Genomic DNA, 27276 nt, shown 5'->3' with positions numbered 1-27276 from the left:
GCTCCTAGTACGTTTCCGAGCACAATTCAAAGTGTTGGTGCTGACCTTTAAAGCCCTAAATGGCCTTGGTCCAGTATACCTGAAGGAGCGTCTCCACCCCCATCATTCTGCCTGGACACTGAGGTCCAGTGCCGAGGGCCTTCTGGCGGTCCCCTCGCTGTGAGAAGCCAAGTTACAGGGAACCAGGCAGAGGGCCTTCTTGGTAGTGGCTCCTGCCTTGTGGAACACCCTCCCACCAGATATCAAAGAGAAAAACAACTACCAGACTTTCAGAGGACATCTGAAGGCAGCCCTGTTTAGGGAAGCTTTTAATGTTTAATAGATTATTGAATTTTAATACTTCTGTTGGAAGCCGCCCAGAGTGGCTGGGGAAACCCAGCCAGATGGGTGGGGTATAAATAATAAATTGTTGTTGTTGTTGTTGTTGTTATGGCTTCAAGTTTCAAGAAAGGAGATTCCAACTAAACAGGAAGTTTCTGGCAGTAAAAGCTGTTCGAAGGTGGAATGGTCTCTCTGGGGAGGTTGTGGTCTCTCTTTCCTTGGAGGTTTTAAAGCAGAGGTTGGATAGCCATCTGTCATGGATGCTTTAGCTGAGATTCCTACACTGACCCTTGGGATCCCCTTACATGTCTACAGTTCTATAATTCTAAGCTGGTGTTAAAGGCATAGCTACAGGAGCAGGATCAAAAGTTGACAATCCTAGAATGGAACAGGGTGGGGATGGCTAACACGCTCTTCATCCAGGATAGCCTGCCAGCCTGCCATGTTTCCAAACCCAGTGCTCTATCCATCGCTCTCCTTTGTTCCTGGCTTGCCACCTGGGAGTCTGGGTTTTGCCCCACAGGGAGCCGGATTTTGCATCAAGGCTGCCAGCTGCTGACTCTTCCTACTCCATCTCAAGCCCGTCTAGCTTTCTCAAATCCACACCCAGCATTTTGCATCCCACCTCACCGCACACTGGCTCTCTAGAACATCACCTTAATTTTTTTTTAAAAAAGTTGCCCATACATCACCTACAACAATTCACAGTGTGTTCAAAAACCTTTCCACAAAAAGATGGCTCTAATTAAGAGCCGGTCTTTAAATCCACATTTTAATCTGCGATTTGTGAATTAATCAACATTGTGCCGATTAATTAATTCAGTGTTAATTTAATGTACAACAGGGCGTTGGAAAGAGACAAATATACTAAATTATGGAAAGAGACGCAGACCTGCATTACACGCTGAAGGAAAGCGGCTGATGAATAGAGCTGGAATAAGGTCAATACAATATAGTTAAACTCCCAGGCATGTACGAATGAGAATAAAAGAGGCAGCAAATCGCTCTCCTGGAACATCAAGATGAGTAAATGTGAAGGTTTTATTTCCTGATTAATGTTATTGCCACTGCTGTGCAGTGAATCAATCATACCTTTTGCAGAAACCCTAATATATTTTGAAATGTTCCCCTTCAGGGATGGAAATTCTCAGCCTGATGGCAAATGTCGTAAAAGTAGCCTTGGCAGGATAAACCACCTAGCTAAGGAAGCTACGGACCAGAGCTTCACTCCAGTTGTGTGCCTTGCTATGCTGCAGTTATCTGAAAGGGTCCCCATTCTGGGGAATCTGCACTGTGGCCGATGTCAACATAAAGAACCCTCAGGTGGGTACCAGGGCCCACTAGCGAAAACAGCTCTTGCCCATTTTAATGAGGAACATAGTACGACATAGGAAAAAAGATCTGGGGGTCTTAGTGGACCGCAAGCTTAGCATGAGCCTACAGTGTGATGCTGCAGCAAAAAAAGCTAATGCTATTCCGGGTTACATCAGTGTCCAGATCAAGGAAAGCAATAGTCCTGCTGTATTCTGCCTTGGTCAGAATACTCACCTGGAGTACAGCTATAGTTCCTGTAAAGGGGAGAATACTTCCAAGGCTAGGCCATATATGAGCAGCATATCCACACAGTGAAGAATGAAGCCGCCAAACTGATCTACCTTCATCACTGGCTCAAGAGAATCAAATTAGTTGAAAGAGGGGGGAACCACCCTATTTATTTGGAAGTGTTTTGAATTCCTCTCTGAACAGCCGTGCCAGCTCTATAGTTATAACGAGAGGGGTTAATTGAAAACTGCTCTCATAGTGTACAAGAGCCCAGCCTTGGGGGAGGATCGCCCCTCTTTCGATTGGGTGACTGTCACATTTAATGCATGTTATGCTCTTGCCGTTCACCTCCCTCCCTGTCTTGCAGACAGGAGAAAGCAATCTATTGTTCCTGGCTTGGTTTTAATCATTGCAACTGCCACGCCAATATGATAACTTCACCACTATGTATATCCAGATCCATTAAAACAACAACAATGACACAGCAGCGGCAGCAAACTGAAAGGCAAATATGAATATTGGGAGAGAGAAAAATCTGGATGCTTTACAGCAGGGGCGAGGAATCTCAAGCCCATGGCAGCTTTCTAGGCCTCTCGGAGTGACCCTCAAACTGTACCGCAGGTCACACACTCCCTCGGCCAGTCACCCCTTACTGGCTGTGCACACACTTTGGAACTCCCTGCTGATTGACAACAGCCAGGCACCTTCACCGTACTCTTCTTAGCAACTGCTGGAATCATGTTTGTTTAATTAAGCCAATTCAGACAGGAAGAAACTGTTGCATCTTTTTTTTTGCTTACTGTTAATTTTAATTATTTTTGGATGTTTAAAATACTTCCCAGTTGCCCGTCCCCCGTCCCCTCCCCCCGCTGATAATATTGTTTTTGTAAACCACTTTGAGGTTTTATTGCAATCAAGCAGTCAATGAATGTTGTGAAATAAACAAATGAATAAATATATGTTTTCACCTGACTGGAAGGTCGCCTCAAACGCTGATAATGCCTCTTGTTTGCTTGGGTGGAGGACAGAGGGATGTGTGAGTGCATGCAGAAACTAACCTGCTGTGTAAAGGTAAATTTTATAATCATTGCTCCACCCACTTTTACCTCTGGCCCCGCCTACCACCAGCATGTGCTCCCTGGGGGATGCTCAGAATGTGGCCCTCAAGCTGAATGAGGTTCCTCCTCTCTGCTTTATGGTATGATCCTGTGCATGCTTAAAGGTAAAGGGTAAAGGGACCCCTGACCATTAGGTCCAGTCGTGATCGACTCTGGGGTTGCAACGCTCTTCTCGCGTTATTGGCCGAGGGAGCCGGCATACAGCTTCCAGGTCATGTGGTCAGCATGACAAAGCCGCTTCTGGTGAACCAGAGCAGCACATGGAAACGCCGTTTACCTTCCCGCTGTAGCGGTTCCTATTTATCTACTTGCACTTTGACGTGCTTTCGAACTGCTAGGTTGGCAGGAGCTGGCACAGAGCAACGGGAGCTCACCTTCTGATCGGCAAGCCCTAGGCTCAGTGGTTTAACCCACAGCGCCACCTGGGTCCCTGTGCATGCTTATTTAGAGGTAAATCCCATTTAGCTCAGAGAAAATTAGGCTGCATTCCTATGCACGCCTACTTGGAAGCAAGTGCCATTGAATCCAACTGGACTTGCATCTAAGGAGACATGCATAGGGTTGTGCTGCGAAGCTTTGAATCCATCTCCCATCAGCTCTGCTAGCTAAAACGACCAATAGTGAGGAATGATGGGAATTGTAGTCCAATAACAACATCTGGAAGGCTAGGCATCGCCACTTTGGATATGCAGGTCTGGTTTAGCTATATGCAGCAGGTTATGAAGCACCAGCAAAAAAACCTGCGGCAACATCTCAAGTAAGAATGACCAGGCAGATCCAATGATTCATATCGGGGGTGGAGAACCTGGCGCCCTCCAGATCCTGCTGAACTACATCTCCCATCAGTTCTAGAAAGCATGACCAATGGCTAAGGATGAGAGGTGGTGGACTTGCTTTCCCCGGAGGTTTCAAAGCAGAGGTTGGGTGGCCGTCTGCCATGTATGGTCTAGTTGAGATTCCTGCATTGCAGGGGGTTGGACTAGATGACCCTCGGGGTCCCTTCCAACTCTACAATTCTATGATGGGAGAGTTGTAGTCGAGCAACTTCTGGAGGGCATCACGTTCCCCACACCTGATTTGCAGGAAGCCGTACATGCAACCATCACTTTGGAGCCCAATAAAGTATGTTAGCTTAAGTACATATATAACGCAGCCCCAAAGGACTTTGGCATCCTGAACGTGTGAACCGCCGCGCCGCTTCCTCCCCTCCGCGGGGCTTCGTCCACCAGCGAGCGAAGCCCGGGCCGTCCAGGAGAGGGCGCTACGGCCCGCGAGAAGCCCCGAGCGCACGAAGCCGCCGAGGCAGAGGCGGGCACTTTGGAAGCGGGAGCGGGCTGTGCGGAGGGCGCTTCACTCGGCAGCCTCGCCGCTCTCCCCGCCCGTCGGCTCGGACGCTCTGCGCGGACCAGGCGGCTCCTGTCCTCCCTGGGAAGGAAGGGAGAGGAGAGACGGGAGGCGAGCCCCGCGCGGCTGAACGGAGGGGGAAGGAACCAGCAGCGCGGTAAGAGGCGCACAAAAGGCGTCGGGGGGAGCGGGGGAAGGGTCCCTCCCCCCCAGAATCCGGGGGGAGAGAGGCGGGAGGGGTCGCCCCTAACCCCGCTGGGGCCCAGACCCACATTTTCCTGCTTTAATGCTCCCTCTAGGCGTCGAGGGGGTGCGAAGTACAGCGTCTGGGGCGCCATCTGCTCTCCTGGAAGATTTTTTTTGGGGTGGTCTCTTGGTGGGTTCCTCCTTTTTCCAAAGGGGTGGGGAGGGGGGAAATAGACCCCCCCAGTCTATTTTCCGCCCTGGAGCTCCTGAGACCCGCGTCTTTGCTCTCTCTCCTTCTCCACGTCCGCTGCTCGTGAAAACTGTAACGTGTGAAATGACCGCGTGTATTTGTGAAAGGTGGAAGGGGGCGCGTGTTCAGTAACAGGCGCTCCCCCCCCAGCCGCCGCCGCCGCCCTATCCAGTCGAGACGTGCGCTGCTCCGCTTCCCTTCCCCTGTAACCTGAGCACTCGCTCACTTACCACACCTGTGATCTATCTTGTCAGCTGGTTTTTTTATTCTTTTAAAAAACAACAACTAGGGAATGATTGTAGTTGCTGGCTTTTTATTGCTTCCTGGAGTAGATAAATGTGCTCGTTAGAGGAAATCCCAGCTTCCTCCCCCGCCCCCAAGCTTTTATATCTTTCCACCTTTAGGCTGTGCAGTCCTGACCCCACTTACCTGAGAGCAAGCCCCGTTGAATGCAACAGGACCTCCTTCTGAGTAGACATAGGACTGCAGCCTTTAAACTCTGGCGACTGCATTGCCTTTTAACAGCAGCTAGTGCTCCAGATTCTTCTCGGAATCAGGGAAGGGGCAATAAAAACTGCCCCAAGGATGTACAGTATACCTCTTTGTGTTCTTTCTCAGCTGAGGTAGTGGGGTGTAGTGGTTAGAGCATCAGACAGGGAGGTTAGGCTTTAAATCCCCACTTGGCCATGAAGTCCACAGTGTGACCTTGAGCCAGCTGCTATCTCTTGGCCTATCCTACCTTGCAGGGTTGTTGTTGTGGGGGGGAGAGATACTGCCTGGAATTCCTTGGGAAAAGGTGAGAAATAAATGTAATAGTGACTAACTAGCTATATTGCTACTTTTTCTGCCAAGCTCCTAATTGCAGGGAATGTCTTCTTATTGTGCAGTGTACAGACCAATCATTTCGAGCACTCACTTCCTAAGAATCATGAGAACTGTGTTTTGTTAAGGGTGCTGGGAATCGCAGCTCTGTTGGGGGAACTACAGTTCCGAGAATTTTTGAGGGGGTGCACTTTAAATGTATGGTGTGCAAGGTCACTTTTAACCACAATTAGCCACCGCCCATTTTGACGGTAGTAATAAAGTGCATGACCTTCTGCATGACCCATTTTCAGCCCACGGTGAGCTCTTTCTCTCTGTGTGTTTATTAATCTGCATTAGTGTTTGTGAGTACAAAACAGAGAGCAGTTGCTTATTCTCTCGAGGGAAAGCGACAGGGAAACTTCTCCATAGCAGGCTGGATAAGTGATGGTTAGCTAGGACTTCTCTAGTGGATTCTTGTGTTCCAGTTTATGATGCACTACCTGTTGGTTATCGGCCTGCTTAGCAACACTTAGTCGCTGCCTCTTGAGCTGTAAGTAATAATACCCATGGGTAATTATTGTTAAATATACTGTGTAGGGCGTCTTTTTACGACTGGGGTTTCCATCTGCTCGGTAGATATATAATAACAGGCAGCCCCACCAACTTCAGCCTTGAACTTTTATCACAGAACATCAGATGTTAACATGTGGTAATGTTAGAAGCAGGAGCCTGATGTTTTGCCATGGGTGGAACTGATGGATTTGTAGCAGGGAGTCTAACTCAAGAAGGTAGTGCCCTCCCCCCAAAAAAGATGATGGAGGGAGTCAGTGCAATATGCCAAATTATTGCTCCTTGCAGGCTGCAGTTCAGTGTTTAGCACTCGGGCCAAAAGGTGAGTCATGCAAACACGTGACAAGATTTCTGTCACATTTTTGAGCCTGCTATAGTATGTGTGAATTTTCTGTTTTAAAAATAAATGGAAAGTTAACTTTCTAAGTTAACTAAGACAGGAGTGCCTGGCGTGCTATGGTCCATGGGGTCACGAAGAGTCAGACACGACTAAACAACAACAACAAACTTTCTAAGTACAGTATTTCTGTTCTTTCCTGTTGAACTAACACAAGCAAAAAGTCAAATACTGGGACCACAAGGTGATAATAATTAGGTAGGCAAGGACCTCCCTTCAATTCCTCAGTTTGTGCTTAAGAGTTTGCAAAATGGTTTGCAGTGATAGCCAACTAATACATGCTTGGAGTAGTAGACCTATTGGAAACCACTGTGCTTACTCTAACGTTGGATATTACTCTTCGTACACCAGCAAGCACTTTCTAGTCTGGGCAGAACAAATGCAAAATAAAGGGACCAGTTTTGCTATGGACAATTCACATACTGTTGACTTTTGTTGCCATTGTTGAATTGGATGATTTTATTAATCTTTTTTGAGACTGGTCGGATGAATGCACCTTACAATGCTTCCACCTGTGACCTCCCATCTCAGATTCTGTCTCTAGCACTTAAGGTGAAATGTTCCTACTGTGCAACTGTGCTCTACTTAACAACTATGGTTGCTGCTACTTTGGCAGTCTCAGCCTGAGCATCTCTGAAGCTTGCCCCCAAGGCTTAACTCTAGGTGGTTCTGTAAAAGGCAGTTTCCATTTCTTTCCAGTAGAAATGTTAGGGTGCTTCTGGACTGTCACGGGGGGGGGGGGGCTGAGCATGCTTGTTATTGCCAAACTACGTTCATGCAAACTCCGAAAGGTGCAAATAAGTGCATTGCGGGTGGAGCAGAGGCAGTCTGCACCGTGCTGGACCACTTTTGCTTTTGTATGCACAGACCACTTTTGCTTTTGTATGAAGAAGTGTGCATGCACACGAAAGCTCATACCAATAACAAACTTAGTTGGTCTCTAAGGTGCTACTGGAAGGATTTTTAAAATTTTTGTTTCGACTATGGCAGACCAACACAGCTACCTACCTGTAACTAGCACTTTTGCTTGGGCTGCACAAATCGTCCTGATACCTTGTCCACACCTAAACCCCAAAGCAGAATCTGTCAGTTGCTTCAGTTGTCTTGTAAAGGGATCTCTTTTACCTCGACCCACGAGAACGGGACCTTGCCAGTACTGACTTCCTGTTTTTGGCATGTGTTTATACATCTTTAAAGTTTTGTTTTACTGGGTTTAGTGTTGTATCTCTGTTTTTGTGGCATCGTTTTGTTGTGTTTGTGTTTCTTTCTTTTTGTACATTGCATAGAGATTTTTAAATAGGAATACAAGCACATGCCACGGCTAGATACTTCGTAGTTTTCTTATTATTTTCGATTACTTAAAATAGATGCTCGATTACATATTAAATGATGCCTTGGTCGAGTTAGCAATTGTACAGTGAACCCAAGGTCAGCCTCTGCTTTGGTATCAGGCTTCAGAATCAAAATTCCCACGTTTTCCTTGCCTGCTGCTGCTGGCAAAACATCCCAGAGAAGTTACTTGATCTCCTTTTAAGAGGTGGAACGACTTTCTGGTTTCTCCAAGCTGAATGGAGACTTTTTGTATTGCTGGTTTCCAAAGCTCTTTCTCCAACTGTAGCAGAATCACTCTTCTCAACCTGCCTGTGGCTGCTCGCCAGGAGGAAAACCGGCCTGACACTTTTTGAACTCCAGCCCATTACAGGGAAGGGTCACACGCTTGACTCCATCCAAATCCTTTTGATTGGTAAGGGAATGAATGGTGTTAGCTCTCATCTCCTGGGTTTTGATTTCCTTAACATGGAGATCCTGAATAGAACATCTGTCTGGGCCAATTTCTTTATAGAGCTCAAACCTGGGCATGAAAACAATTTGTTCCTGGATTCCCCTGTCTCCCAAACCCCCTTCATCTCCTGAGAGCCTGTTTTGCATTCAGCAAAATGGAGCAATAAAGCGTTTTCTGGGCTGTACACCAGACCCTCAAAATGTCCCTATTTTCCAGGGACAGCCCCAGATTTACAGAAGAAGTCCCAGCTACAGGTAGGTAGCCGTGTTGGTCTGACATAGTCGAAACAAAATAAAAAAATTCCTTCCAGCAGCACCTTAAAGACCAACTAAGTTTTTAATTTTGGTATGAGCTTTCGTGTGCATGCACACTTCAGAAGAAGTCCCTTCAGAAGAACTCCCAGTTTCTGATTTGATCCTGGAATGTCCCACTTTTGATCCTGGAATGTCCCACTTTTCCTTAGAATGCCCTTGCTTTCATCAGAAATTTTGAAACATATGGTAGAACATCCCTATTTTCATCAGATAAACGTTGGAGGGTATGGAGTTATGCAACCCCTGAGCCAAGGAAATAAGTAACTACAATCTTTGGAAGACATCTGAAAGCAGCCTTGTACAGTGGTACCTTGGTTCTCAAACGGCTTAGTTGTCGAACAAATCGGCTCCCGAACGCCACAAACCCGGAAGTAAGTGTTCCGGTTTGTGAACGTTCTTTGGAAGCTGAACATCCAACACAGCTTCCTCTTATGTGCAGGAAACTCCTGCAGCCAATCGGAAGCTGCGCCTTGGTTTTTGAACAGTTTCAAGAGTCGAATGGACTCTCGGAACGGATTAAGTATGAGAACCAAGGTACCACTGTGTAGGGAGCTTATTTTAATGTTCAATGTTTTATTACGTTTTGATATGTCTTGGAAGCCACCCAGTGTAGCTGGGGCAACCCAGTCAGATGGGTGGGGTATAAATAAAACAACAACAACAGCAACGACGACGACGACGACAACAACAACAACAACAACAACAACAACAACCAAACAAATAATATATAGAGTAGGATATCCCTATTTTCATCGGAGAAATGTTGGAAGGTATGTGTACACTACAAGGTAGGCAAAGAGGTTTCAATGTTCCTTCCACGAGTGTCTCATGAAATATGGGTGAACCATGTATTCCACCTTGAGCTCCTGGAAGAAAAGGGTGGGATATCAATGAAATAAAACGAAATGAACAAAAGTAAATAAATATTCGCTGGATTGTCGCTGATGACAAATTGCATCCCTCCTCCCGCCCGAATTCGCTTCTAAAACTGCCACCCACGTCAACCTTGTTGGTACCAACTGCACAGCAGCCAAACAAACAGAAAAGCACGATACTAGCTGGTATCTCTTCAGCCACCGGACATCTACGTCGGCAATAGAAAAATGAGCTTCTTCTTCTTAAGTTGCATCTACTGTGGCTTCAGGAAAAGCTAAGATCGGGAAATGTCACAAGTCCAAACCAAATGCACCCATTCTCTAGCGCAGCATTGGATGCTGTGAGATAACAGTGCCTGCCTTATCGAGACTTACACCTGGTCTGCTTGAAAAGTGCGGTATTTCTGGCGCGGGGGCGATTGACGCACCTATCGCTTTCACTTTGAGGAGAGGAAGTAGAGTTTTATCCCATCGTTTCTCAATAGCAGGCCAGAACAATGAGCGTTCCTGCTCTTGTAATGTCCGTAACAATTCTATCCCTAATCGGATCAGAGGATGCAGGGGGCAGTGTTTGTGTGCAGAATTGTAACTGTCGGTACCATCCTCAACCTCTGCCTGTTGCTCAGCTCTCTTTACAAGGCACAGGAGAGTGTCTACATAGAGATAGCTTGTCTGCACACAGGCCTGGTTCATCTGTGACAGTGGCTTTCAACCAGTGTGCCGTGGCACCCTGGGGTGCCTTGAATGATGGTCAGGGGTGCCGTGGGCAACACTAGCCTCTGTCCCTCCTTCCTTCCTTCCTTCCTTCCTTCCTTCCTTCCTTCCTTCCTTCCTTCCTTCCTTCCTTCCTTCCCTCCTTCCCTCCTTCCCTCCCTCCTTCCCTCCTTCCCTCCCTCCTTCCCTCCTTCCCTCCTTCCCTCCTTCCCTCCTTCCCTCCTTCCCTCCCTCCCTCCCTCCCTCCCTCCCTCCCTCCCTCCCTCCTCTGATGCCCTCTCACTTGACATGAGTCAGCAGTGTGATGCAGCAGCTTAAAAAGCCAATGCAATTCTGGGCTGCATCAATAGGAGTATAGCATCTAGATCAGGGTCTCCAAACTACGGCCCGGGGGCCGGATGCGGCCCAATTGGCCTCCCAATCCGGCCCGCGACGACCCCCGCCGCTCGCTGCTCGCTCTTCCAGGTCGGAAAAAAGCGCCGAAAATCCTTTGTGCGCATGCGTATGGGCCTCTCCCCGACCCAGAAGAGGTCATTTCTGGTGCACTTCTGGGTCGGGGGAGGCCCATACGCATGCGCACAAACGATTTCTGACGCTTTTTCCGACCTGGAAGCGCGCCGCCGCGCCAGTAAGCGCCCGTGCGCACACTCCCTCGCCCTCCGGCCCGCCGCGCGATCGGCGCGGTGGGAACTGGCCCAAAGCCCAGTAAGTCTGGGGACCCCTGATCTAGATCAAGGGAAGTAATAGTACCACTGTATTCTGCTCTGGTCAGACCTCACCTGGAGTACTGTGTCCAGTTCTGGGCACCACAGTTCAAGAAGGATACTGACAAGCTGGAACATGTCCAGAAGAGGGCAACCAAAATGGTCAAAGGCCTGGAAATGATGCCTTATGAGGAACGGCTTGGGGAGCTGGGTATGTTTAGCCTGGAGAAGAGAAGGTTAAGGGGTGATATGATAGCCATTTTCAAATATATAAAAGGATGTCATATAGAGGAGGGAGAAAGGTTGTTTTCTGCTGCTCCAGAGAAGCGGACACGGAGCAATGGATTCAAACTACAAGAAAGAAGATTCCACCTAAACATTAGGAAGAACTTCCTAACAGTAAGAGCTGTTCGGCAGTGGAATTTGCTGCCAAGGAGTGTGGTGGAGTCTCCTTCTTTGGAGGTCTTTAAGCAGAGGGTTGACAGCCATCTGTCAGGAATGCTTTGATGGTGTTTCCTGCTTGGCAGGGGGTTGGACTGGATGGCCCTTGTGGTCTCTTCCAACTCTATGATTCTATGATTCTATGATTCTTTTGTCTTACGTGGTGTGATGTGGTCGCTGGGATACATCTGTTGATGGCTGGGTGGGGAGAGCTCTCCATGCAGAAGCAGATCTGGGGGCTGGGTATATGGTGCTGCTGTTTTTTTTGCATCTGGGTCTTGAAGACTGTGTGGCGTAGGTCCATTCTTCTCCTGCTCACTGCCAGTTTTGCTAGGTGTAGATGGCTGCCACAAGCCTGTGTGGCCTGCTCACCCACACATTCAGAATGAAATAAAAATATCTGAAGAAGTGAAGATATCTGAAGAAGTGTGCATGCACACGAAAGCTCATACCAAAATAAAAACTTAGTTGGTCTTTAAGGTGCTACTGAAGGAATTTTTTTATTTTGCTTCGACTCAGACCAACACGGCTACCTACCTGTAACATTCAGAATGGTTTCCTCGTCAATGGATCCTGCAGAGAAAACAATAATACCTTTCAAACAGTGTGGCAAATTCTCTTCCACAGGAGCCTCTGCATGCAAGCAATATACATTCCTATGCACCTGTATGCAGGCATCCCACTGGGTTATGGGATTTCATTCTGCATCGCTCTCTCATTTCTAAACATATTTTGGCAGCTGTAAGAGCTGTCAAATCTTGCTTCTTCTTTGTAATGGGAACCTAACGATTTGCACGGAGCTGGATTCTGCATTCCTATAGACCTGGGGGTGCCTGCTCATTATGCTCCTTGCTGCGGGAGTTTTGGAGGAGGTGCAAAATAGATCAATGCACCGTGGGAGCAAGTTGCGCTCCCGCTTCGTTGGAAACATCTATGCGCTGGCAATCGGGAGGTGATGGTTTTCTGTGATGCTGTGAAATGCGGGGATCAACTGTACGGTACGTGTCTGAGCAACATGTGGATGGAAAGTGGTGGAAGAAGCAGAGTTTTCTTACCTATAAAGTACACAAACAGCCTCTCCAGTTACCAGATTGTCATGCAAAAGGGATCTTTTATGCATTCATGTCCCCCTATCAGCCCAGTACAGCACCAAGTGACATGTGATTTGTACCAAACGGCATGCAAATTTGTTTTATGGTCACTGGCTATAAACGGCACTTTTGTTCACGATGTTTTCTAAGAGACATCTCTTTGCTTTCTCCCTTTGGGAAATGGGTGTGTGCTTTCTGTGTGTAGAGTATGGGAGAAATACGTAGTATGGATTGCAAGTAGTTTTATGTGTTTTTAGAGACCTGTTCCGTTAAAAAACAACAAAACCCACCCCTTTGACTTAGGAAGTGTGTTTTCTGTTAAAATTCAGGCACCTTATCGCATCTAAACAGCTTGCTTGAAAGGGAATACAGACACTCTGCTATCAGCAGAAGAAGGAGAAGGAAAGATGTTGGGGAGAAGGGGAGGGTTTTGATTTGACCGAGCTACACAGGTAGAACAACTTGCCCTTTCCCCATCAGACAGTGAAAAGCATTAAAAATGGTTTCAAACAGGAGCTGTTCATCTGTGAGCTAAGTCTTTTTGACATGAGCCACCTTTGAACTGTTACCAGTGCAGCTGGAAATGCAAAGGGGTGTTAATTTTGCAGGACATTCAAATTGGCTAATTATATTAGCCCAAGCCATCAGAAACACACTGTAGGGTGGGTGGGGAAGATTATACTGTAGTACAAAAGGGAGAATTCAAGCAGTGGTAGAGCACAGGCGGGTGCAGGGCTGGCGTGCGTCCCGGGGGCGTGGCGCGCCACCCGTAGGGGTGTGGCATGTGTTGGATTTTTTGAATAGTTAATAGTTACTTTAGAGCCGGTCTAATGTAAATACTGCCTGTTTAAGAGAAACAGGTGCAGGTGATTTCTGTTAATTGCCCACAGGCGTGGGCTCTGCTTCTTGTATATAAGGCTCTGCCAGAAAGCCTTCTGTATCTCTTAGTTAGATCTTTCAGTTTGATTCATCTCTTAGTAGATCACACTCTCAGTTGTTCTCAGTTTAAGAGATTCCTTAGTTGAATCTTAGTATGAGAGTTGCTTAGTTATAATGCTAGTTTGCTGTTAATTCTTGGGTAGTTTAATGGGAGTTTTGTGGGAGGTTTGGAAAGTGGGTAGATAACATTGCTAAGAGAGAAAGCATTTATCTTTAGTTTAAAGTCTCTTTAGATTCAGTTTGTTTTTCAGATAAAGAAACCCAACCGTTTGTATCTTCATCTGCATACTTTTACAAGTGTGCAGTTAGTAAGGGGTTTCATATAAGTGAAATAATACCCTACGTTCTTGGTGGTGTTTTCTTAGCCAGGTCAACTTCTGACTGCGTATACTCTGCGAGAAGCGTACTTTAAAGGGCCGTTGTAAAACTAGGATATATGATTTAGGTTAAGCAGGTTTCAATATCCAGTTTTCTCCAATATTATTCTTATCATATATATATATTATTTTCAATAGCATGCATCCTGGGGGCGTGGCGTGCCGTCTGTAGGGGCGTGGTGCCCAGCGCTGGTGGGGGTGCAGCCATGATGGCACCCCACCGGAATCGCGCTGCTGGGGGTGGTGAGCTCCCCCCGTACTCCTCTTCCTCCACCAGTGAATTCAAGTACCCATTTTTAGGATGTTTAGGAATATGCCTAGCACTAGAGGGCAGCTGCTAAGCACTCTACCGGAAATAAGCACTGTAAACTGGGTTAGGATTCGCTTCTGATGGGTGCAGATGTCTTTCCTCAACCTCTTAACCGGGGTTAAAAGGTTTTGAGAGGGCTGTGTGATAGTGTGTTCTCTCCCCCAAGTGACTCCCCTCTTACACAAAATGCCCCCCTCCCCCCTTGACCCCATCTTGGCTATGGTTAAGATCAGGCACCCCCAAACTTCAATTCCCATCTTCCCCAACCACTGGTCCTGTTAGCTAGGGATCATGGGAGTTGTAGGCCAAAACATCTGGAGGGCCGCAGTTTGGGGATGCCTGGTTAAGACTATCCAGGGTTCTCACCTTAGCCAGAATGTGCAAACCATGGTTAGCAGGGAATCACTGGGGAACGGAAGTAGGGAATTCTGGGACAGATGTGATGGCCGTTCCCTGTTCTTGCCACTATTTTGTGACATTTCGGGTTGGTCCATTGGATTTCGAGGTATTCCCCCCCTCCCCATAGGCTACTGCTTCCTTTGCCTTGAAGGGAACTGAGTACTATTGCACTTCTTTTATTATTTTTATTATTATTATTATTTATTGCATTTATACCCCACTTTTTCCTCCAAGGTGCATTGTCTGTCTCTCTCCATTTAGCCCCCATCACAACCCTGCGTGGTAGGTTAGGCTGAGAGGCAGGGGCGGGTCCAGATTGTTGTTCTCTTGGGGGGTGGGCTGAGTAAAGCCCCCTAACAAGAGTTTCCTGGTGCTCTCTGGAGTATAGCATTCACTATAATGAAAAGGCTAGAGCTAAAGCGATGATGGTTTTATCGTCAACTTATTGACTACCTGCCAAATCTGCCCTGAAGTGAGAGAGTAGCGTGCTCCTCGTGGCTGTAGCATGCAGCACATCAGAGCATTTTGTTGACAGATGACCTTCCAGGTTCTTGATTTAAAGAGTTTTATGTTGTTGCCAAACATAAGCCAGCCCTGTAAGGATATGCTTGCCAAAGTGAGGGATCCATAATCATTAGGAGAACCTCCTGCTGCTTTGATGCGGTGGCTGTTTTGCTCTAACATTGCTCTTCAGTGCTTCATTTTTGATCAGGGAGCCTCCCCCAGTGGTGCCTTCTGTTAGTAACGCCCTTGAGATGTTGGACTACAACTCCCATCATCCAGTGTTAGAAACACAAATGTATAAGCTAGGCGCCAAATAGCTCTTTAAACCAAGGTTGCAGTTGGGCAAAATAAAGTGTCTAGTTGCCATTTTGGGGGCAAGACCGGCTCCAAAGTTTTATTTTGACTGACCATGATTCTCAGTTAAACATCTGGCTACTTCAGATGAGAAGCTTGAGCTCGTTTAAGAACTTTGAGAACTTAAAGAAGAAAAGTCATTTGATTCAGGGACAGTCCAAATATGTATATATAGTACAGTCATACCTTGGAAGTCAAGCTGAATCTGTTCCAGAAGTCTGTTTGACTTTCAAAACGTTCAGAAACGAAAGCGCGGCTTCTGATTGGCTGCAGGAGCTTCCTGCAGCCAATTGGAAGCCGCGGAAGCCCCGTCGGACGCTCGGGTTCCAAAGAACGTTTGCAAACCGGAACACTCACTTCCGGGTTTGTGGCGTTCAGGAGCCAAAACGTCCAAGTACCAAGGCGTTTGGGATCCAAGGTACGACTGTATTGGCCTATTCCTACCTCTTTTTCCTAATGGTAACATGGACCATTCAGAATTTGGGAATATTCTTCACAACTGTGAGCAGGGCAGTGTGGTGAGGACAAGCTGCAACAATTAACTATAATGTTGTTCACTGCCCCTGCTCAGACTGCACAACAAAAGCATTTCACACCCCCTCCCCAAATTCACTCTGATTGTGTGGATAAAATATAACTGATAGAATTGCACAGGATGTGGTATTAGCGTGTGAAAACTCTCAAGATCCAATGATCCCCAGGCATGCACCTCCAGATGGTGGAGATGCCAGGCACCATCCTGGCGCCTGGGCATCTTCACTTGATCGCAAGTGGCCAATAGGTGCAAAATGCGCCTGGCGCCTGGCTAATTTCGAACTCTGCTCACCATTGGTCATGCTGTTTGGAGCTGATGGGATGGCAGCCTGGCATCCAGAGATCTCCACGTGGTTGCAATTGGACCTGTTCCAGTTTTGGTGACTGACCCAAGGTCACCCAGTGAGCTTCATGGCTGAGCGGGGATTTGAACCCTGATCTCCTAGGTCCTCTAGTCCAACACTCTAACCACTACACAACATTGGTTTCCTCGAGTCCTCCTGCCATGGGGCAGAATGTATACCTACTTAATATAAATTAAGTACCAGTAGGTAAATGAAAACGGGGAAAGCAAAATGTCACTTATAAAAGGATCTGAAATATCTTCCTTGAAACTTGAAATTGTGTTCTTCTGGATTGTTTTGTTTGACGTTTCAATGTGTTGTAAACTACTTTGAGTTTTTTTTAATTTTTAATTTAAAGTGGTATAGAAATGAAATGAGCAATAGCAGCAGCAGCAGCAACAACAACAAGTCTCATTGAGGGACAGGGAGAAATGGTGCCTAGACATTCTGTTGTGGCAACCGTAAATTGGGTTTAAGGTGCCATCTGGTGATTAGCTTATATATCTGAATTTCTAACACTGCTTGAATGGTGCTGTTTTGGCTGCATGTGGACCCTTCCTTGGAGAATGAGCTAGCTATTACTATCTAGGATGACTCATTATATACCTGGTGTGTATCATGCAGTGAGAGGACTTTGTTTCCTCTTTGGGACTAAAGACATTGCATACTTTCTTTCTTGGAAAAGGCTGCACCTGCACATCTCCTAATTATGATTCATTCTCCTTAATGAACTATATGTCATGATTTTTTTTTTCAGTGGGATGGAAGTGACATGTCACATTTTGAGAATTAAGTTGCTGAGATCTCTTTTTAATGATTTTTAAAGGATTTTTTAGGATTGAAAAGATATTATTCTGCCCAGAGCAATCATTCGCATCAGAAAATGTTTGCCCCGTGAGCTCTTGCGCTCAAATGAATTGTCATTTGAGTCATGTGTGTGTACTTAGCAATCACTGAGTAATGGCTTTAAGAAAAATATCAGGACATGCTGTGCATAGGTAAGGAGGGAGGCTGCTTTTGCAATGAATTTGTAGGTGTTGTAGCACGTTTGAGAAAATAAAAGTTGGTGCCCACACTGAGAAATGAGCAATTAAAAACAAAACAAAAAAACCCACTAAGGCAGCACACATTCTGTACCTTTAATTTATATTTGAAGCACATTCCCTCTCAAAGAATTCTGGGCAATGTAGTTTGTTGAGGTTTGCTGGGAACAGTAACTGCAGGAAGGAATAAACTACGTTTTTTTGCAGGCCCCACTGTGTGTGAAATTGCCCTAAAAGTTGCTTATTGCTAGGTCCAGCTTGGTCACTGATGGATTATGGCAGGGAGATTGTGGCTTAATAATGACTTCCAGGGCTCTTAATGTCTCTGTTTAAGAATCTTGTGTTTTAAAAATAAAAGGTATGGCTTTTGATCCAGAAGTTCAGAGGTGCTCTTAATTGGCAAAGGGGTTTCCAAGAAGACTTTGCATTTTTAATACAGTATTTGCTTCTTGTATAGCATATGTTTGGAAACATATAGTTTCACAGTTGTATATACAGTATCCCTCTCTTTAACTAATTCTTTGTGTTTGTAGTCTTCCATTTGTTGCTGTTGAGATTTCTAACTTGGGAGCGGGTAGAATATAGACTCCGTTCTGCCGATTTGCTGCTGGCCAATTTCCGATGGGCCAACTTCCTTAACTTCCTGGGTGGCAGAGCACACATTTTTGCATGCAAAAGCTCCCAAATAGGACCCCCAGCATCCCCAGTGAGAACTGGGAGAGACTCCTGTCTGAAATCCTGGAAAACTCATTCAGCTGATGTAAAACGCTGAATTGTCTAACTCTGTAGATGGCATCATTTGTATAGGCTCGCAGTGCTGGATTTGGTCCGAACCGACAACAAACATGGCTTAAGCAAGAATGCAAACTGAGGATTGCTATTAATTCATTCAGCCGTTGCCAACTTGATGGGATGGAAGTTGTAATCCCAAACATCAGGTTGGTAAATCAGTTGGTTGCACCTTAGCTATTAAGGAATCCTATATATTTTTCCTTCAGTAGCACCTTAAAGACCAACTAAGTTTTTATTTTGGTATGAGCTTTCGTGTGCATGCATACCAAAATAAAAACTTAGTTGGTCTTTAAGGTGCTACTGAAGGAATTTTTTTATTTTGCTTCGACTCAGACCAACACGGCTGCCTACCTGTAACTATATATTTTTCGAAGCTATATTTTTTTGGAAGCCTCCCAGAGTGCCTGGGGAAACCCAGCCAGATGGATGGGGTATAAATAATAAATTATTATTATTATTATTATTATTATTATTATTATTATTATTATTATTATTGCTTTGTAGGGGGGCAGAGGAGAAAGGGAGACCACACAAGATTGAAATCTGCCACTCCTGCTTTAACTTAACATTGTTAGTAGTTTAACAGCATCCAATTGGATTAGATTCCTTTTTTTCCAGGGACTACACTATGGAAAGAGGGTAACAATATCTATTCCAGTGATTGAACATATGTTTTGTTCATCAGTTTTCCCCAGCTGCATTGAGTTAATTTTTCAGAAGACGCTTGTTGTACACTGTCTATGGCCTAGCTGTTAGAATCTCTATGTGTATGAATGAAAACAATGACAAATAGCCAATACTCATATGGACATTCTTGTTTGTGTGGCCACTTTCAGTTGTTTCTGGCAGAGCTTCTAAATATCTAAAAACTCAATAGGCATTTCCCCCTCTCTCCTTTGGAATAGACATACAGAATTGTTAGGACTTCCGGAGCGGTGCGCCTACAGTCGGGTGGGGATCTGCGCTCCTGATATCTCGAGGCAGACCCGGTGTTGGAGAGAGGCAGAAATGGGCGACGAGGCATAAGTCACCCAACCTCAGGGGAGGATCCTGAGGGCAGAGCCCACGGCGGCGTAATAAGGGGTCTCCCAAAGCGAGAAAACAAGGTATATAGTCAAGACACAGGGAGAACCTCCGCACAAATGGGCTAATTCCCTCTCCGCACAAACGCCCCCAAAACCTGGCGAGGTAGCGCCAAACTCTCCAATGAGAGAGAGACTGTTAAAAATAAGACTTTTTACTCCCGAAAACGGAGGTAGAAAAACTCAAAAAACTTTAACAACTCCCCACCAGCGAAGGTGGTCAGTAAGGGAGAGACGAGATTAAAAGCTTAAAAGAGATTAAAAGTGAACCAGAGCAGCGCACGGAAGCGCCGCTTACCTTCTCGCCGGAGTGGTACCTATTTATCTACTTGTACTTTGATGTGCTTTTGAACTGCTAGGTGGACAGGAGCTGGGACTGAGCAATGGGAGCTCCCCCCTTAACTGGGATTCGAACCGCTGACCACCTGTTCGGCAAGCCCTAGGCACAGTGGTTTAGAGCACAGCGCCACCCGCGTCCCTGTGAGGGGGAATAGGGGTCTCCTTAACAACACACTTAACAAAATAATACTTCCCAGGATTGTTTGGGGGAAGTTGTGGCTCTTAAAAGTGGCACGATACTGCCCCCTTAACAAACCACAGTTCCCAAAGGACGGGGAACCTTTGGCCCTCTCAGCTTTTGGGGATGATGGGAATTGCCGTCCAACAATAAGGTCATTATGTGTAAATCACCTTGATCTGGTGGTTTACCAGTGATGGTGATGACAATGATGAATAATATTAATACACAGATTCCCCACTTGTGCATATTGCTTCCAAAGAAGGTAAAGTCCAACCCTCTGGTTTTTTGTTTTTGTTTCCTATTATCAGTTTATTGTTTTCCTGTACTTTTGCTGCTCTGCTATTAGATGATTATTCTTCTCCGTGTGCTGTGTTTTTTATTGCTCTGCCATTACTGATTAGCTAAATTGCTGTGAGATTTATTAAGTATTACACTTTGAAGTCTCAGCTGTTGGCTTGAGACAACATGTATCTGGCCAGTGGGCTGCAGAAGATGTTTCCTTTCTGGCTAGGGCCAGGCGTTTGTATAAAGAGGCAGAACTATTTTTAGGCAGTGTTACCAATATTATTTGCGTTGAATTGTTGCTGTTATGGCTTCGTGGTTTTAGCAATGCGTTAACTTTGTATAATGCTTTATCTGTTGGTTGTAGCTGCCTTGAACTCCCAAATGGAGAGAGAGGGTGAAATTTAAGAATCTTTAATGGGTGATTGTTAAGTTACTGGGTTCCATTTAGCCAACATGCCTTAATTTCTGCTGATAGGCATCTCTGCATTGGGCTGACATCTTCCTTTAAAGTCACCTAACACTAGTTTTTAGCTTATTGTTGTTTTTAATTATTTTTGAACGTTTTAAATAGTTGCTTTTAATTATTTTTATGGTGTAATTTGTTCTATTCTTTTTGTAAACCACTTTGAGGGTTTGTTAAAGTTTATTTTACAATCAATTTTTTACCTCATAAAAAAATAAGAACAATACGCTAAAAACCAGATTGAAATACCTGTTAAAGGACTACATATCTGGATTGGCTTGCCTAAATGCAAATGCACCTAAAAGAGTGCAATGCACTTGCCTGATGTCAACAGGCAGGGAGTTCCAAAGTTTGTGTGCTGCCACACTAAAGTATCCCTTTAAAAGAGGTGCAGAGTCATTCTTGGCAGTTGGCAGTGAGCCAGGTGGGGCAGAAACCTGATGGCAAATAAAAGCAGATTCATGTGGTCTAATTGCAGCCAAGCCAACATTTCTCAGGAAGTGCTTTTCTGAGACAATTCCGGAGACTTTCCTTTTCCTTTTCCTTTTCCTCACATCCTCCTCTTGAAAATATCAGTTTACAGAATTTACAGAATTACAGAAATATTGAAAATATCAGTTTACAGAATTTTCTCCCAAGTACTCGCCACCATTTTTTTAATGGCAGCTGCCATTTTCTCACCCCCCCCCACTCTTCATTGACCCTGGGGAGTTTTGGAGGATGGAAACTGGTGGCCAGTTTGCCAACCCAATTGCCACTGGTGCCAAGGGCATAACGAAAACCTAGCTGTGTCGTTGTCACTGTACAATTAGGCAAATTATTAAACAAGAAATACATTTATTTCCTTAAAAAAACACACCAAAAAAGCCCATTTAGAACTGCAAGTGCATAAGTGGACAGGACAATGCTTCAAAGAGGCCTATGTGAACCACCTGAAATTTCAGGAGGCCTTTTGACACTTCCGGCAGAGAGATCTGCCTTGTGGCCTTTGGTACAGATGTAGTCTTCCGCTCTCCATTGTCAGAAGTGTCTTCACCCAAAGAGTTAAGGTCAAGCTACTGGTTAATCCAAATTTGTTGAAGATTAGGGATGTGGCGGCATTTATAAAGGGGCCTTTAATCTGGCGGTTCTGAGTCACTGCTTAAATGCTGCATAATTTCCTCGGCTTATCGAGCCTCCCCAAAGCTTCCCTTCTCCCACCCTCTCTCATTAAGCTTTCCCCACGTGAGACAGAGAAGTAGAAAGCGAAAGGGAGAAATTGCATTAGCACACTCAAATCACAGCAGGGAAGAAGCATCTCCCTCTCCCTCCACCCCACCCCCTCTCTAAATCTTCCCGTCTTTGACCAAAGGTGCAATAATTAACGTTGTTATAATTAGAAATGTACTGTCTGTGTGTGTGGCGTGCTGATTGAGTGCAAGTATGCCTCCAGCTTGCTGGAACATGCATAATCATAGAACGTTAGAGTTGGAAGGTACCCAAGGGTCATCTAGACCAACCCATTACAATGTACTGTAAAGGTAAAGGACCCTTGGACGGTTAAGTCCAATCAAAGGCGACTGTGGGGTTGCGGCGCTCATCTCGCTTTCAGGCCAAGGGAGCCGGCGTTTGTCCACAGACAGCTTTCCGGGTCATGTGGCCAGCATGACTAAACCACTTCTGGCGCAACAGAACACCGTGATGGGAACCAGAGTGCACGGAAACGCCGTTTACCTTCCCGCCATAGCAGTACCTATTTATCTACTTGCACGGGCGTCCTTTCGAACTGCTAGGTTGGCAGATGTTGGGACAGAGCAACAGGAGCTCACCCCATCGCGGGGATTCGAACCGCCAAACTTCCGATCATCAAGCCCAAGAGGCTCAGTGGTTTAGAGCACAGCGCCACCCGTGTCCCATGCATGTACTGTAAAACACCCTGTTGGGTACTCCTGAAAGAGGCCTCTGGATCCAACCCAAGGCTTATCTAGTCCAGAATTCTGCTCTCACAGTGGCCAACCAGACACCTGTGAATTAAACCCGCAAGCAGGACCCACAAGCACAAGAGCACTGTCTCCCTCCTGTGGTGCCCAGCGCCTAGTGTTGCTGCCTCCGACTGTGGAGGCAAACCATCATGGCTAAGCAGCCAGTGTGGCGTAGTGGTTAGAATGTTCGACTAAGACTTGGGAGGCCAGGGTTCGAATCCCCACTCAGTCGTGAAGCTCACTGGGGATGACCTTGAGCCTGCCATTGCTTCTCCAGCTCGCCTACCTCACAGGGTGGTGGAGGAGATTGAATGAGGAGGGGCGAGAAGCATTGGGCTCCTTGGGGGGGGGGAAGGTGGGATATAAGAGCAATCGATCAATAATAAGCTTGCCCTCCATTAATTTCTCTAATCCTCTTGGGGAGCCATTGATGGAAGCCTCCTCATTTCCTTATGCAAACCTAGGATGGAAGCATATGTTTAAACTGGCAAATACACTTTACTCAAGCATGTATACAATACAGTACAATACCAAATACAGTACACCTGTATTTTGACGGTGGGGGGAGAGGGCAGAAAGAAGTTTTCAGGGAAGAACTGGCGAGAAAGAAGGTTGCTTAACCCTGCCCAGGGCTCTCCATCCCCCAACCCCTGCAAACACCACAGCTCCCCTCTCCTTAAAGTTGGCCTTTTTCCAGGCACAGAGCCTGGCTAGTGGAAAAAACATAGATTTAAAATACTCCACCCTCTGGAGTTCTTGCAGATTATATAAAACCTCCCTCCCTGTACAAATGCACACACTCCTGTCGTAAGAATGGATGCCTCGCTTGTGCAAATTTCTTTTCCAGCGTCTATGACTTGCTCCTTCTCTGGGAGCTTGTTTTGCATTGATGCAAAGGGTGTTTCTTCCTTTCTTTTTCTTTAAGCAGGGGTGAACCAGTGGACTCTCTGGAACCAGGAGCAACCAGCAGCATGCCACTAAGTCAATATTTTCCTTTTCAAAACACCACACGTCATTTCGCGGCTGTCAGGGCACTCTGCAAATGCATTAGGGCATCTTAGGCAGAGCGTGATTATTTAATTGAGGAGTGAAATCTAATCCTTTTTCATTTATCCTTAAGCTGCATCGAGGCCTCCCAAGCTGTTCGTGCATTGACACAAGTTTCCACTCTCAGTTTCTGTTTCTTAAAATGAGAGGGAGGCCTTGGATGTTGATCTCAAATAGCAAAACAACGCCGTGTGCGAAATAATGGTTCACTCAGCTGTGCCATCCTTCATGTGTACAGGTGATGCTTCAAAGAGCCATGCAGGTAAGCTCAGGGATCTGAGAAGCCCACGAGCTGCAGGAGAGGAAGTCTTCCTCAGTGAAGCTTAGAGCACATGGTTTGCAGGCAGAAAGCTACACATCCACTCCTCGGCTATAAAGGACTTCTCTCCACCATTGTAGAGCTGTTGCCTGTCAAAATAGACAACCCTGAGCTAGATAATCCAACCAATGATCTGACTTGGTATTTTGACAGCTTCATGCATTTCACATCTTCTGGATCAAGGTTCGTTGTGTAGAAATGCCAAGTGTACAGCTTCTACAACAGATTATTATAATTATTGCTTTTTTAAAAAAAGGTGTACAACTTTAACCTTCCAAATTTGAATCTGTGCTCTCTGCACCTTTTAATTCTTCATTATTTTTTTACAGCGTTGAATTCCCAGATATAATTCGGGTAGGTGGTGCTTAAAGGTTTTAGGTGGGGAAGAGCCTGAAGCAAAACTGCTAAGACATTTGCAAAGCTAAGCGGGTTTTGATTTGGATGTGGGACCTTGCGTTGATATTTCCTACATTGCAGGGGGTTGGGCTAGATGACCCTTGAGGGTCCCTTCCTACTCTATGATTCTATGATTCTTTGCAGATAGCTTAAGATTTAGGGAGCTGCATCTTCTCTTCCCACTCTGTACTGGTGAACATAGGAGAGGATTCCCAAAACTGGATTTGGGTTTGACTCCTCTTATCATGCCAGGGACCCAGGTGGCGCTGTGGGTTAAACCACTGAGCCTAGGGCTTGCTGATCAGAAGGTTGGTGGTTCGAATCCCTGGGACGGGGTGAGCTCCCGTTGCTTGGTCCCAGCTCCTGCCAACCTAGCAGTTTGAAAGCACGTCAAAGTGCAAGTAGATAAATAGGAACCACTACAGCGGGAAGGTAAATGGCGTTTCCATGTGCTGCTCTGGTTTGCCAGAAGTGGCTTTGTCATGCTGGCCACATGACCTGGAAGCTATACACCGGCTCCCTTGGCCAATAATGCGAGATGAGCGCGCAACCCCAGAGTCGGTCACGACTGGACCTAATGGTCAGGGGTCCCTTTACCTTTACCTTTTTATCATGCCACCGGCCTGCCCACTAGTTTAATTTCTGTTCTGGTACCAGCTGCAGGCAGAAGCTGCAATAACCGTCTTTCTGCCATCCCCTGTTATTAAGGGAGAGGACGTCTGTTTGTTGATTCATTATGCTTATACACCACCTTTATCTTTCAAAGATCTCAAGGAGGTGCACTTGGTTCCCCTCCCCCCCCCATTTAATCCTCACAACGACACTGGATGGTTGGTTAGGCTAAGAGATCAGCGAGTGTCTTGGCTGAGTGAGGATTCGAACCCTGCTCTCCCAGGTCCAAGTCCAACCCTCTAACCATTATGTCACACTGGTTCCTTCTGGCCATTGTTGGGCTGCGGCCCCCATAATCCATGACCCCTGACCAGGCTGGTGGGAATTGTAGTCCCAGACTCCTGGAGGCTAGCGGCAGCAAAAACAGCAGAGTCCTTTGACACACATTAAAAGACTAATTAGTGTTTTTTTTTAACGGCTTATTCTTTTATGGCCGTGTGTGTATGTTTTAAATCACCACATTAACTCCTGTGATCCTTTTCATTGCATCCAGATTTTCAGGCTAAATAATTTGATTATGCGTGCCCACATTCAAATTATCTGTGCTGTATAAGGGCAATATTCTTGTGTTCTGAAAGGCTTCATCTACTCATATGAGAAGCAGGGACTGTTGAGAAGCAGTCTAGTGAAGTATGGTTTTTGCATCTGCGTCGCTTGTTCCTGAAATTGCTTCCTTTTTTAGTTTGTTTATCCCTCCCCCCCATCTTGTCTCATTGCATGGCCTTGGCTTGAACCCACAACCCTGAGATTGAGTCTCGTAGTCTGCCGACTGAGTTGTCCCTGACATCTTCCCGGGGGGGACACTGGGAACTGTAGCTCTGCGAGGGGAATAGGGGTCTCCTGCCAGCTCTCAGCACCTTGAACAAACCAGAGTTCCCAGGATTTGACGGCATGACTATTAAAGTAGTATAACAGTGCTCCAATGTGCAGTGCAAACGCTGGCCTGCAAAGGTGTCAAATAAACTTGTTTAAAGTGGGGTGCTGCAGCTTTAAATGTTCAAGGGAGGTGGGTTCAAGTTTTCGTGCAAAACAGCTCCCTGAGCAAGGGCAAGGTTTTCTCCGGCCTACAAGGAAGCAGGAAACGCTACGCATTTGTCAAACAGAATGGAAAGATAAACCCACAATGAATAGTTCCGTTGTTCTATGAGTCCGCTCGCCCTGCTCCATAGACATTATGTAAAATGACTTTGCCGCAGCAGGAACAACAACAGGAGGAGGAGGAGGAAGAAGAGAGACAGGTGATAGTCTCCCTTTGGAGACAGAACCAAGGATCTTGGTTTAAGCCAGGCATCCCCAAACTTCGGCCCTCCAGATGTTTTGGACTACAATTCCCATCATCCCTGACCACTGGTCCTCTAAGCTAGGGATCATGGGAGTTGTAGGCCAAAACATCTGGAGGGCCGCAGTTTGGGGATGACTGGTTTAAGCACAGAGGAAAAACAGGTATGTGTGGGGTGTGTGTGATTATTTATTTATTAAATTTATGTACTGCCCTATACCCGTAGGTCTCAGGGTGGTTCATAACATAAAATCACAATATTAAGAAAAACACAAAATAATGCCCAGTGCTGCCCGCCCGCCCAGGGTCCCTGGTCCCTGCAGAGATGGAGATGTCATAGGAAGCAATGCCTAGTACATAACTCTACTTGCAAATTCCTTTTTAGCCACCACTAAACACGCTGTCAATCATCATTTATGACAAACCTATAGGGTACACCGGTATCAGGACCAGATCGTGATCTGAGGATGAAGGCTGAGTGAATAACTTGCTGAAAGCTTTATTGGGAAATTCAGCTCCTCTTTGAACTTTGGAGCAGGGAATCCCCCGTGGGATGCTGTCCCCGGTCTTGCTTGCCTTATCCAGGTGTTGCTAGAATTAAACTCTCATCAGCTTCAGCCGGCATAGTCAGTGGTCAGGGGGTGTAAGTCCCAAAGCCTCGCAGGGCCAGAGATTTCCCCCTCTCCCCCAGCTTTATAGCTTTTTATGGCAAGAACCTGCATCCCTGAAGGGCCATCATTTCATGTGCATACCTGCATGTGTATCCTTCTGAAATTGGGCAGGTAGCAGTCAGGGGGGAGGGACTGTGAAAAGCTCACTTGGCACCCACTGACATGTACCGTATGTTTGTTTTCTGGCAACAGGCAGTCCTTCTTAAAAATGGATAGAATTCCTTGAATAAACCAACTTTTCCAGGTTTGTTTTTTGTTTTTATATGACTTCTGTTTTCCTGTGGTGATGCTTTTAATGCATTAGAGCACGCTGTTAAATTGTTTTTAAAATGGATTTGTTACGGTTGTCGGGAGAGCTGTTTTACGCCACAGATGTGGGATATAAAATACACTGTAAATAAAATTAAGCACAATGGGACAGTTCTACAGAATGAGGCCGCAGCTCTGTGGCAGAGCCATCGGCCTTCCATGCAGAACGTCCCAGGTACAACCCCCGGTATCTCTAGATGGGATTGGCAACAGAATCATAGA

The 27276-nt window shown here is 46.1% G+C and overlaps 1 protein-coding gene across 1 annotated transcript in view; it reads left to right on the top strand.

The window, feature by feature from the left end:
* The first annotated feature begins 4310 nt into the window (after window positions 1-4310).
* EPS8 (epidermal growth factor receptor pathway substrate 8) overlaps window positions 4311-27276 on the top strand; it is a 125707-nt gene continuing 102741 nt past the window's right edge. Inside the window, exon 1 of the mRNA XM_035126529.2 lies at window positions 4311-4482. The gene's annotated coding sequence lies outside the window, so the exon portion shown is untranslated. The remainder of the gene's footprint in view (window positions 4483-27276) is intronic.

This window comes from Zootoca vivipara, chromosome 10 (genome assembly GCF_963506605.1).
Source record: "Zootoca vivipara chromosome 10, rZooViv1.1, whole genome shotgun sequence".
Taxonomy (NCBI): Eukaryota; Metazoa; Chordata; class Lepidosauria; order Squamata; family Lacertidae; genus Zootoca; species Zootoca vivipara.
This window is presented reverse-complemented; position numbering and strand designations above follow the sequence as displayed.